We start from the raw sequence: 12,473 nt of genomic DNA on the forward strand, positions 1-12,473 counted from the left end.
AATCAATTGGGAAAAAAACATCCATGACTTATTATATGTGAAGGAGAGTTTCTTTCACCTAGCCCAATTACTAATGACTTATGGATTTTCCCCTTGGGGTATCATGGTCTATCTAGGGGGTCTGGCTAGCTATATAAAGTTGATATGCAATTGAGGGTATAGTTGGATGGAAAAATCCCCTTCCTAGATCAGTTGCCAACTTGGAATTTCAGCTAAGTGTTGCCTTTGTTCATTTTCTTCTTAAATAGATCTACTAGAAGTTTGTAGTGTTTAAATTTTTGATAATGGAAATTTGGTTATTTGATTATGGCATATTATTTAAAGACGTAAATTTATGTTTGAGTTTGATATACTTTAGCATGAATATATATTAGTTCTAGTTTACAAGAGTTTTTTGGGAAACCCATTGATGTTTGAAGTGGAGAAATTACTTTCTTTTATTCCTACATATTTCTATACTAAGGAATGCATAAATTATGATGGAAAGTAACTCTTGTTAAGTATACTTATTTACATCTAATGCCTACATATTTTGGTGCAAATAATTGCTTAAATTATGGTGTGAAAACGATATGGGTAATTATGATAATTTACATGAGCATGCATAATTTCCAAGTTTCCCTTTCCTAGGAATTGAATTTGAAACTTCAACTATATAAATTCATGTGAATTTTGAGCAATGATGGCGTATATTTTAGGGTTAGAAAAGGTTGGTAAGAAATCTCGTTACTTAAATGGATGTGGTAAATTTAGGTAATAACCCATTATACGAGAGAAATTTTCTTGAATGCGGAGAGTGCTCTTTTTTCTATTAGTATATGAGAGGTTGGGGTAGTTAACCGTTTGGGTCAATAAAAAGTTTGAGGTAATTAATTCATTTGCGATGAACTAAAATTTTTGAGAACTAATTAGATTGTTACGTAATTTATAATCCGTTTAGGAACTAATTAGATTGTTACATAATTAAATAACCGTAATCATAATTAGATTGCTACAGTTCACATATTAAGAACTAATTAGATTGTTATGTAATTTGTTAGATGCATTCATTTAGGAGGTAGGTCCAAGTCATAATGGGAAATGCTACAAAATATGTTGCAATTGGAAAGTTGCTTATGGAGATGTATGCTAACGTGTTTTAGACAGCGTGTGCCACATACTCATATTGATTTGATTTTAGAGGATATAAGGAGAATTCCTTATGTCAAGGATATTATTGAATTATCAAAGAGTGTAACAAAATTTATACATAACAATGCAACTGTGCTCAATTTTATGAGAAGATTCACTAATAAAGAGGAGTTGGTGTATCATTCTATTACAGAGTTTGCCACTAGTTTCATATATATTCAATCTCTCTTGAATTCTATGTGGGATGTGAAGAGAATGTTTTTTTCATAGGAGTGACATTATTTATATTTTAGCCACAAATTATAGGGAAAGACCATGTGCCGACTAGTTTCATAGGAGTGGCATTATTTATCTTTTAGCCATAAATTATAGGGAAAGACCATGTGCCGACTAGTTTCATATTAGGAGGGCTTTTTGGAAGTAGTGTAGGAGGTGTATGCCATTAATAAGCCTTTGATAAAGATTTTTCAATTGGTTGCTGGAGACAATCCCACAATTCGCTACTTGTATGAGGTCATGGATAGGGCCAAATACGCCATTCACAACTATTATGGTGATAAGGGGAATAAGGAATTTGAGAAGCAATAGCTTCTATGGAAAGTGATTAATGAACCACTAAAAAATACACTCCGTTATCCCATTCATATTGTAAAGATCTATATCAACTCCACATTTTGTTACTTTGGTTTTATATTTGATGTTGAGGTGATGGCTCGATTCTTTAATTGTGTTCATAATATGGTGCCATCTCTAGAAAAACATGCACTTTTTTTTTAATGAAATGGAGATATAAAGGATGTTAGGTGTCACATTTAGCTTTGACATGGTTATCGATGATAGGAAGACTAAAATGTCAAGTGTTGGTTTGTTTGAATTTCATTGTCTCTTCATAGTGTGCTTAAACTTTCAAGTTTCAATTTTTTTTCCTTATGTTTCTCTTATTTGTTGTAGACCTGTGGTGGACAAGTTATGTTGGCATAGCATCCATTCTCCAAAAGCTTGACCTTCAAGTACTCAACCAAACATGTAGCTCCTATCAATGTGAGCAAAATTGAAGTGTATTTGAGAAAAAGACAAACCAAGAAGTTAAACAGGTTAAAAATTTTCAAAATACTTTTTTGAATTCATTATAAATCAATAATTTATTATTTTTGTAATTATTAATTTATAATTCATGACCCTCATACAAGTTGGAGTCCTAGTGCCTTAATGACATGGTCTACATCTACTACAATCTCCCATTATGGGTGAGGAAACTTAAAAAAACACAAGACCTAGGGGCCATCTCATTGGACGTGATTAACACCATTGTTGCATGAAAATTTGAGGGTGAGAGGCTTCACATGGAATCGATCGTTGATAGGTTAGAGGAGGAGGCATTTGAGGAGGTTGTAGTTGTAGGGGAGAGAGAGGTAAAGGATGAGGATGAGGTAGTAGTTGTAGGGAAGAAAGAGATAGAGGATGAGGAGGAGGTGGAGGGCAAGCATTAAGAAGAGGAGGTGAAACCACTTAGCATGTTCACCACTAGAGGATGTAGCCTACCTCCTCCTACTTCTTCTTTTAAAGGGCACGAGAGTCCAATACTAGCCCCAAGACTTTCTTACTCTAGAGGAAAAACATTACTTTTTCCAGTAAAAAAAAAAGAACATAATTAGTTAATAAGTTATGTATCTAATTTTATTATATATAAGTCATAATAATGAGATATATTTATTATATTTTCTCTTGATATTTAAAACATCTCAGGTCTTATACTAGTTTTTTTTCACAATGTATAAATATTTTAAATACAAAATATATATATATTTTTTTTCTTCCGTTATTTACCAATAGATACGGATTTTTGCAACGTTACTTAAAAATTCAATGATTAACTTTATTGGTTATACATTAAACACATTAAACATCGGATTTTTGCAACATTACTTAAAAATTCAATGAGTAACTTTAGTGGTTACACATTATATATCTGAACGCTTAAATTTACGTTCGGATTAAAGTTTCTAAAAAATAGCAATCGTTGCATAAATAGTAATTGCGAAAGTTAGCATTCGCTGCATAAATAATAAATAATAATGGCAAAAGTTAGAAAGAGACTTAGATTTATTCATACGATCACGTGAAATTTTTTTAATATATTTGGTAATATGTAAATCGAATTTCGCATAATAAATGGGATGAAATCATGGTTTGTGCACAAGTTTCCCAAACTGCATACTTCTATCATAGCAGATTCTTTCTGCAATCTGATCTCTATAGTATAAAACAAGTTCCACATAAAAATCTACAATGTTCCTCCCAAGTAAGAAGTGTTTTGAGCAAAAGACAATAATGGTATTTCAGGTGTAGCAGAAGAGGAACGTAAGGGAAAGGGAGGGTTGTCTACGTCTTCTTCATTTCCGTCTAACATTTGAACAACCCTACTCATACATGGACGGTCCCTGGATTCATATTGAATGCACCACAGCCCAACTTTAGTCATCAGCCTCTTGGCCGCTGCCTCCGTGTCTGTTTCAATTTCTCCGATTCCTCCTCCGCGCAATCTCATCTGCGACTCCTCATTCTCATTCTCAAGCATATTGACAGCCCACTGAGGAAAGCACAGGTGACTTGAACGGCTCACCTGCAAATTGATATTCTTTATAACCCCAACAATCTCTAGCAACAGCATACCGAAACTATAAACATCGGATTTATCAGTAACAGGCCCCATATTACTGTAGCACATCTCTGGGGCAACACATCCCAGCGTTCCTCTCCTCGCCGTCATTGATATATGGTCGTCTTCCTTTCCACAAAGCATTGCCAGACCAAAATTAGAAATTTTTGGCGTGAAGTCGGCGTTCAGCAAGATATTGTGAGGCTTGATGTCAAAGTGTATGATGCGCTTCTCGCAATCTTGATGTAAATATGCAATTCCACGAGCCGAACCCAAAGCAATGGAATGCAATTGTCCCCACCTTAATACCTGCCCGCGCTCTTCTCTGGCAAACAGAAACTTATCGAGAGATCCATTGAGCATGTACTCATACACCAGTGCGCTTATAGGGCTTTCAAAACAATACCCCAACAGCTTAACCAAATTCACATGACGGACCCGTCCAATGGTGGTCACTTCATTCATGAATTGGGCCTCGCTGTGTCTATGTCTGTCAAGAATCTTAACAGCAATGGGAGCTCCGTTGGAATTCATCTTTCCTTTATAGACCACACCATAACCTCCTTCTCCCAACTTTTCTGCAAAGTTGTTTGTGATCTTCTTGAGGTGAGAGAGTGAATATTTGGTTGGCATTGGCATTTCATAAGCATATTCCTTTAGGAATTTCTCCACTTTTGCAGCGGAGCTACCAGGAGAAGGATGCCTGCGAAACTTGGAAGGTGTGTTACCGTAACACCCTGCTCCCACATCTACGCAAGTAACCGACCAGCTAGGGTAAAAAATGCAACAATAAGACACTATGATATGATTCAACATCCTAAGTCACGTTAAGTGGAACCGACTAAAACACACCATAAAAAAATTAATTATTAGCTACAAGACCCTCAAGAGACATGTCAACCACTTAGACAACTTGTCCATGGGTCCCATTGATGTTCTAGATCTCTTAGGCTATAGTCACTCTCATGCTATGGGCAAGGGAGTGACCAGAAACCCAAAGTCGCTCTCAAAGGCTTTCTTTTCAGTGACTAGAGACCAATGTTGCTAGTGCTATGTAAGCAACTCTAGGATTTGAGCTACTTTTTTAGGCCCAAAGCCCAGGTCACTACCTAGAATTGAACAATCTCTTCCAATCAGTAAAATAACATGGAAATGATAGTATTAAATAAAATACTTCTTTAAGACATTGACTCGACCCCTATTACCCATGACAGACATTTCGTCAAACATATTGTAAATGTGTAATTTATAGGTGTAATTAATAATTCTAAGCATAGGGGTCTCATACTTATCTGAGAATCACTAAGAACCACTGATGCCTCAACACATCAACTGCCATTCAATCCACTAGGTCATAGATACATTTATCATTCAATTACAAGTAAAAACATGATGAGAGCCACACATGCCTATTTTCATAAAAGACATGCATAACCAGCATAATAGCAGCAAAAATACTCATGAGAGTACAACCATATAAACCACATACAATCCATCAAAATTCTCATAGAAATACAAGGAGAAATAACCTTTCATTAATGATTAAAAATCCAAACCTGGAATGGGACTTCCACATTCCACCCAACCATACAATAGCTAAGCCAAATCTCTCTTCAGCCATTCACCCCCATGCCATATTGCAAGCATGAATGTGGGATATCATAGAACACATCAATTAAAACTCATCTAGGGCTTCCAAAGGCCATCCACCTCAGCCCATCAAACAATGATTCCACCTCATGGTTGGACATCACAAAACCATCATTAGATTGGTCTCCATCCAAGCCTTTTAGGGCTTCCAGAGTGTTTGTCCAACCAAGGCTTCCAAGACTAGTAACTCAACCCACATCTTATTTAGGGCTTCTGAAGCATTTGTCTAACCAGGGCTTCCAGGACTAGTAACTCAACCCACCAATGGCTTCCAGAGAGTTTTTCCAACTAAGGCTTCTAGGACTAGTAACTCAACCTAAGCTGTTACAGGGCTTCCAGAGCATTTGTCCAACCAGGGCTTTCCAGACTAATAAATCAACCCAAGCTAAGGAAACATGAGAACCAACCAAAACAAAACAATGAAAGTAAATCCACAATAACCATGGCTATCCAAGAAATGACAAGGCTAGGCAATCCATTATCAATCTTGACCATCCTCCATGCCAATGAAAGATCACAACCAAAAATCCACTTGCTTATTCCATGCATGCCAAAACCAGTGAAGGAAACATACATTCAACTCAATACCTCCAAAAAAATCTGATGTATCTAGTGATCTCGATTCCCTCTTGCACTTTCCTGCTCTTCCTTTTCCTTCTTTCTCCAAAAATCCAAGTATGCCACACCCACCAATAGTGCTACAAGAAAACTCTAAGTCTCCAAGAGTATGAGAGAGAGAGAGAGAGAGAATAGTGAGAGAGATCCAAAAATGAACTAACAAAAGGTTACCAACTAATCCTATGAAGCCTTTTCATGAATGAGGCCTCTATTTGATTCATTTTCTATTATTTTCCTTCAATTTCCTCCTCACATGCAACCTGTAACCTTTCACCTCCCTTTTCCCCTAATTTCCATTATTTTCATAAATAAATGTGCCAAAATTCCATTTTACCTTTCCAAAGCCTTAGCCATTGCCCTTGCCAATTTCCTTAGCCATAAACAATCACAATCAATCCCCATCACTAGGATTTTACCCAACATTTAGCTTGGAATAAGTGTCCCATCATCCGCGGTTATTATTTTGCCTTTATTTACTTTTATTACATGCAATTTCCACTAGGGTTATTATAGAACCCTCTCCCTTAGGGGAACATTGTTCTCGGTGTTCAACAATACCTATAACCAAAAAAATGTTGTAAGAAAAATATACTGTCGATGGAGATTTATAACTTAGCTTGATGCAGTATTTAAAATGATCAACCTGCTGAGAAGAAACCAACATAAAAACATAATAACATGACGTAATAATAACATACCACATAGTGGAGCTTTATAACATAGCTCATGGCGATATTACATCCATATACATATCTACATAAACCAACATCATCAAAACATATACCAAAATAACACCAAAACACCAAGCCAAAGCTTCTTTGCCTCAACCGGAAAACAAGGAAGGATACATAGCTCACATATGATCCGCCATCTCCCATGTAGCTTCATCGAGCCCTGAAGTGATTCCATTGCACCTTAACTTGATCAATTTCTTGGTTTTGGAGCATGAGCACCTTTTCCTGCAATATACACTAAGGCTCTGGCTAGAATTCTCCATCTGGTTTTACCTACAATACATACCAGTCAATCACATGATCAACATCCTATTGTAGCGGCTACAACCACCCTCCAAAATTTTGGCATGCATGTAAATTTCAGAGCCTACCTTGGATCCTACGATCAATAGTCCTTGGTCACTTATTAGTAAGCAAATGATCTCAAGCTTCCCACCCTTGATCTTAAGAGTTGTTCATGTTCTCGTATTTATGAAGCATGTGTCATCTTTGGGCATAGGGATTGTTGCTTGTCATGCAAAGGGTATGTTTTTTTGCTTCAAGGGAAATCATGCATGCATGAGTTGCTATCATCACATAGACATGTTTCACACTCACTTCATACACTCTTGTCACGAAGGTTGTTGCATCAAGAAGAGTATGTTTTGTACATTTTGGATGGTCTATGTTGTATCACTAAGTGTCCGTGTGCAATCACAATCAAGTCTTACCAATGTTTCTCTGATCTCAAAGTCAAAAATTTTCCCAAGAAACTTAGCCTCATCTAGTCTCCTAGAACTGTGCACTTTGCTTATGCAACCATCAAGCTTCCTCCTTTTCTTGTTGGAACCCCACAGTGTGCAGAGACCCCAACATCCCTTGGCATCCAAAACTGTGCAATGGTTTCCTCCAGTTTCATTCCCCCAGCTGAAACCATTGTCTCCGGAAACTGCTTATTATTTTCCCTCAGCTACTCATTTTGCCTTGAAAAATGAAACTTCGAAGATGTGTCCTCCTAGAACCCATCCTGCAGCAGTGCCTTGCATCCAGAAACTGTATAGTATCGCCTCTTAGCTGCCCAGGATGCACTACACTCAAAAATTGTGTAGAGGTGTCCTTCCAAGAACCTCATCCCACAGTAGTGTCCCGTGCCTCAAAACTCCACAGTGTTCTCCAAGCTATCATGTTTGTCTTGCATGAAGAAACTACATAGATGGGCCTCCCATGGCCTCATTCTGGCAATAATCACTACCTACTAAAACTGCACTGATCTATCTTTCAGTGACCACAGGAAAAGGTGACAGGATAAGATCGCTCCTAAGGAGTTGAGGAGAAGGACCAAGAGACTAAATGATGTCTAAATATCAGGACCACATGCAAACTCTGTCGGATGCATGATCATCTTGAGGGTAATTATGGTAAGTAAAGAACACCTTCCAAAGTACATCTCTTAGTTGAGTTTGCAAAACTTCTTATCATTATCATATCATCATGTCTTCAGTAACATGTATGTGTGCAAAAAAAGGGTCATTTCATGTGTTTCCTCTACATGACTTGCTTCCTTTTCACTTGTTTGACCAACTGTCGTCTTCAGCATGTTGATTGCTATGTCATTCTTGCGACCTTGTTATGATGATATCAAAGGTTTATCTTTGTGTGCATGAGTTTTTTCGACTATGTAAACACCCATCGCACTCACACACAATGTTGTAAGCACCATTGTACAAGTGTCATCACGTTCATCGAAAGGTCTATTTGAAGTGTCGCACTTGCCGCTTTCACCATTAGATAGTCCCATAGTCAGTCACACTATGCATATATTGTCTTGTGGTCTAAGGTGTCTTGTTGTCGAGTAATGTTGAGTGTGTGTTCGCAAGGTCATGTATACACGTGTTCACTCACTCACACACTTGGCCATTTTTTTCTGAAAATATATCGACTGGACCACTGTCCATCAGCCGGACCTCCACTAAGCTGCACTGCACAGTCTCAACCCTCAGTGACCAAGCATTGTTTCCCAGAACTGCATAGAGCTCGAGGCTTCCCACCAGGTAGTCTGCACTGCACAATCGTGAAATCAACTTGGTTTACTGTCACCGAGGAAAATGCAAAAGTTTCCCAAGAATCCATCTCATTCTGCGCTTCCCACAAGTCTATCTATGAAACGTCCCATTGGTCAACCGAAGGATTTGACATAAGCAGTGACCCAGGGCTATGCTCATCCCCAGAACTACATAGAAGCTATCATCCTGCCTTCCTGCACTGCCTGAAGAAATTGCGTAGACATGAGGGATAGGCACCCACTTCTTGTCACTACATTATCCTCAGAAATTGCACAGTTTTGTCAGGCAGTCTCCTTGCTAGCCTGCTTGCCACTCCTCCTGAAAATTGTGCAATTTTCTTAGGTAGTCCACCTACTTCCCAGCACCTGTCTCAAACTAGAAACTGTGTAGACATCAATCTGTTTGACTACCTCCTAGATTTGTGCAGTTTTGACCAGTAGGTGCTTGAAAAACAATCCCAGCCTCCTTTGGAAATATACGTAGTTTTCACTGCCAGTGCCTTCTGCTGCTCACACTACCTTCCTTAGAAAAACTATTCAATTCTGCCTCCTAACTGAGCTAGATCCCACAGATGTCAGTTGTTGTCCCAGACTGCTCAACCCAACCTCTTAGTGATATTTGCGTAGTTTTTCCCAACAGTGTCTCGGAGCCTCGCATCCTGACCCTACATGTGCTCTACATTATTTTAGAACCTTTCCCTCTCTCTTGGTCACCTGCACCTAGAAATGAAAGACAATGCATCATGGTAGACTAGGGGATTTCTAGATTTGATGTTGTCTCGACTTGAGTGATTGCAGAAACAAGTACATGGATGAGACATGGTAAGATGATGAATGGGATGAACAAGGAGCGCATGCTAGAAGACTTGCTTGCAGTTGGATGAACACATGAAGCATACCAAGTAGCAAGTGAAGGAGACACATGCACATGCATGAACCATCACGCGAACACTAAGATCATTGAAGATTCCATGCACTTTTCCATACAGAGGTGAAGCTATGGTACACCACGAGCACACTCATCACTCAGCAACATAGTAGCTCGACACAAACAACATAGCCATCATGTGCATATCAACAATATCATGTTGAGTTGTGTCATGAGTCACCTTGACCACATCACTATTTTGGGTCATACTTGTGTAATAAATGTAATGTAACATGGAAGCCCAAGAGACCCACGGATGAAGTTAAAGAGTCATGTAAGGTGAACATTCATGAGGGAAGTTGAAGAGTCACAAGGGTCAGTTTCACCCTTGGCTATATATACCCCTCATTTGTACATGCGAAGTACTTTTCACCTTGGCTCCTCCCACATAGCCTTGAGAGTTTGCAATCTTTTCTTTGAGGAGCGAGTAGTGGCTTAAACGCTCCACTACTAGGGTTAGTGATGTATGGTGTATGAACATCTTTTGGAACTTTCATTTAATTCAGAAGCCTATCACAGGCCAACACATTTTCACACATGTATTGCATTCGTTCGTAAGGCTATTCTTTGGATGATTGTAATGCACGTTGCTTTAACTTGTACTAATATAGTTGAACTATTTCAGTTGTTTTAGTGGATATGCTATTTTAAATGTGTTGTATCAGTTGTTATCACTATCTTGCCCGTGTGGACTACTCCACTGGACATTAGACATACTCATTCTTGTAAAATTGTTATAATGACCATTGCACTTGTGTGGACTACTCCGATGGGTGTTGTACGTGCTATTTGTTCACCTTTTTGTATGTGATTGCTGCATCATGTGGACTACTTCATCGGAAGCTACAAAGATCCTATTGTGTGGTGTATCTCTACTTGAGTTGGGACTACTCCCTTTCGACTTGAGACTCACTCTCCCCCTTCCCCTCCGTAGTGAAAGAATTTTGACACAAGTGACACTAAGAACAAACTAGGCACACAAATCTTGTTGTTTAAAGACTAAGTACACCACTCTCATGTGTTGAAAAGAAATAGCTAAGGTATATCTTTAAGATAATGGGAATCGGACCATCATACTAGATGGTACTCCTAAACCAAATGGTGTAAGGTCTAGTTGGGACTTCATATCATGGAGATCCCTTGAATGTTGGCAGGTCCAACACCATCAACATTTCTAGTGCTAGAAGGAGGGCCAGGTGACAAGCTAAGTCCTCACAATATGTTTTGAATCTTCACATACTTATCATGACTAACCACAAAATTTGTCTTCTAGAGTGTATGTCTTATGGAAGAGTTCTGGAATGACTTGTCATGTAATACATATGATGGTGAAGGCAGAGCATCCTTGCTTAGACACACAGTTGGTGTCGTAGGCTCCTTTGAAAGGCATCGAATCCATGAAGAATACATGACATGCGCATTGGTCACATACACGCTTCGAGGGGACCCACTACTATGGTGTGACACACTGCCTGAAAAATATATTCATTCTTTCCATCATTTGTTCATAGAGATAATCCATGTTTTCAATCATTTTGACCGTAAAGCACTTAATAAAGAAATTCTGAAATTGTGGAAAGTACCTAATGAATCCATTGAAATATTTCACATGCGCTTTCGTAGTCTTGCATATTGATTTCCTGATGATGAAATTGATTGGGAATTCCTCGATGGAAGATTTAAGTATCTTCATTACATATCCAAAAATCTACAATTTTTAGAATCATTCGAACTCCTCCTAGCATACCTCGGTGTAAGAACTGCCAAATCTAAGACAGACAAGGTTGCTGTCACAAGTGATTGTCCGTACTCTTCTCATCAAACTACTCTAGCTCTTCAGTACGAGGTGGGAGAAGGTGCGCGCACATCTATTGAACTATCACATCCTCCCACCCCACCTGCTCTCAATGTCTGTGCAGATTTGACTTGCAAGCCTGTTGGTTGTCATATGGATTCATTCCCTCAACCTCCATCCCCACATTCCATTGATCCTCTGGATTGTACTATGTTGTGTTCTCTCGTTCTAGGCTCCACATCTTATGTTCACAAGGATCAAGTTGTCAATGAAGTTGGCGTTGTGGAGCCAACCTGAGCTATCATTCATAATGAGTGTGTGCTGGAATCTGAAGAAGAACCCATGGTGAAGGATGACTCCCTTCGATTGGCACCTCATTCGCTCTATACTGACATATCTCGTGATTCTGCCACTTTTGATTTCCCATGTGAAAACTCATCTCCAGATGTTTTTACTTCTGATCATTCATAAGACACACCGAATGTCAGCTTGTCATTACATTGTGGAGAGGACACATCCTCCTCTAAAAATCTATCCCATTTTTCATCTGTCAATTCTGAAAACACAGAGGGTGAACATCCTTGTTTCTCATCTAACCCTATGCATGATTCATCAAATCATGAGGATGTCGACAAATTTCCCGAATTTTTTGATCATGGTTTTCATGATCTCTATACTTATTAATTTCATCATGATGTTGATTCACTCACTCTTAATATTTCTAAGCCAATGATCTCTGATGATCTATCTATTGACGAAGTTGAAACCTCATAGGATGTTGAGGTACTTTAGCCTGAGTTGATGGTTATTTCAGGCCCTCACTATCCTAAGGTTGGTTCCACTTTCGATCATAATTTTTTTAAAACACCCAAGGCTCTTCATCACTCTCTGCTTCACATTGAATATCAATCTAATAC

At 38.6% G+C, this 12,473-nt stretch overlaps 1 pseudogene; it reads right to left on the bottom strand.

Moving 5' to 3' along the window:
• Positions 1-3,415: 3,415 nt before the first annotated feature.
• On the bottom strand, positions 3,416-4,429 carry LOC149240849 (rust resistance kinase Lr10 pseudogene; annotated as a pseudogene).
• Positions 4,430-12,473: the final 8,044 nt, after the last annotated feature.

The sequence above is a fragment of the Pinus tabuliformis genome, chromosome 8 (assembly GCF_031772625.1).
Source record: "Pinus tabuliformis cultivar Carrire ecotype Pingquan chromosome 8, CPIR1, whole genome shotgun sequence".
NCBI lineage: Eukaryota > Viridiplantae > Streptophyta > Pinopsida > Pinales > Pinaceae > Pinus > Pinus tabuliformis.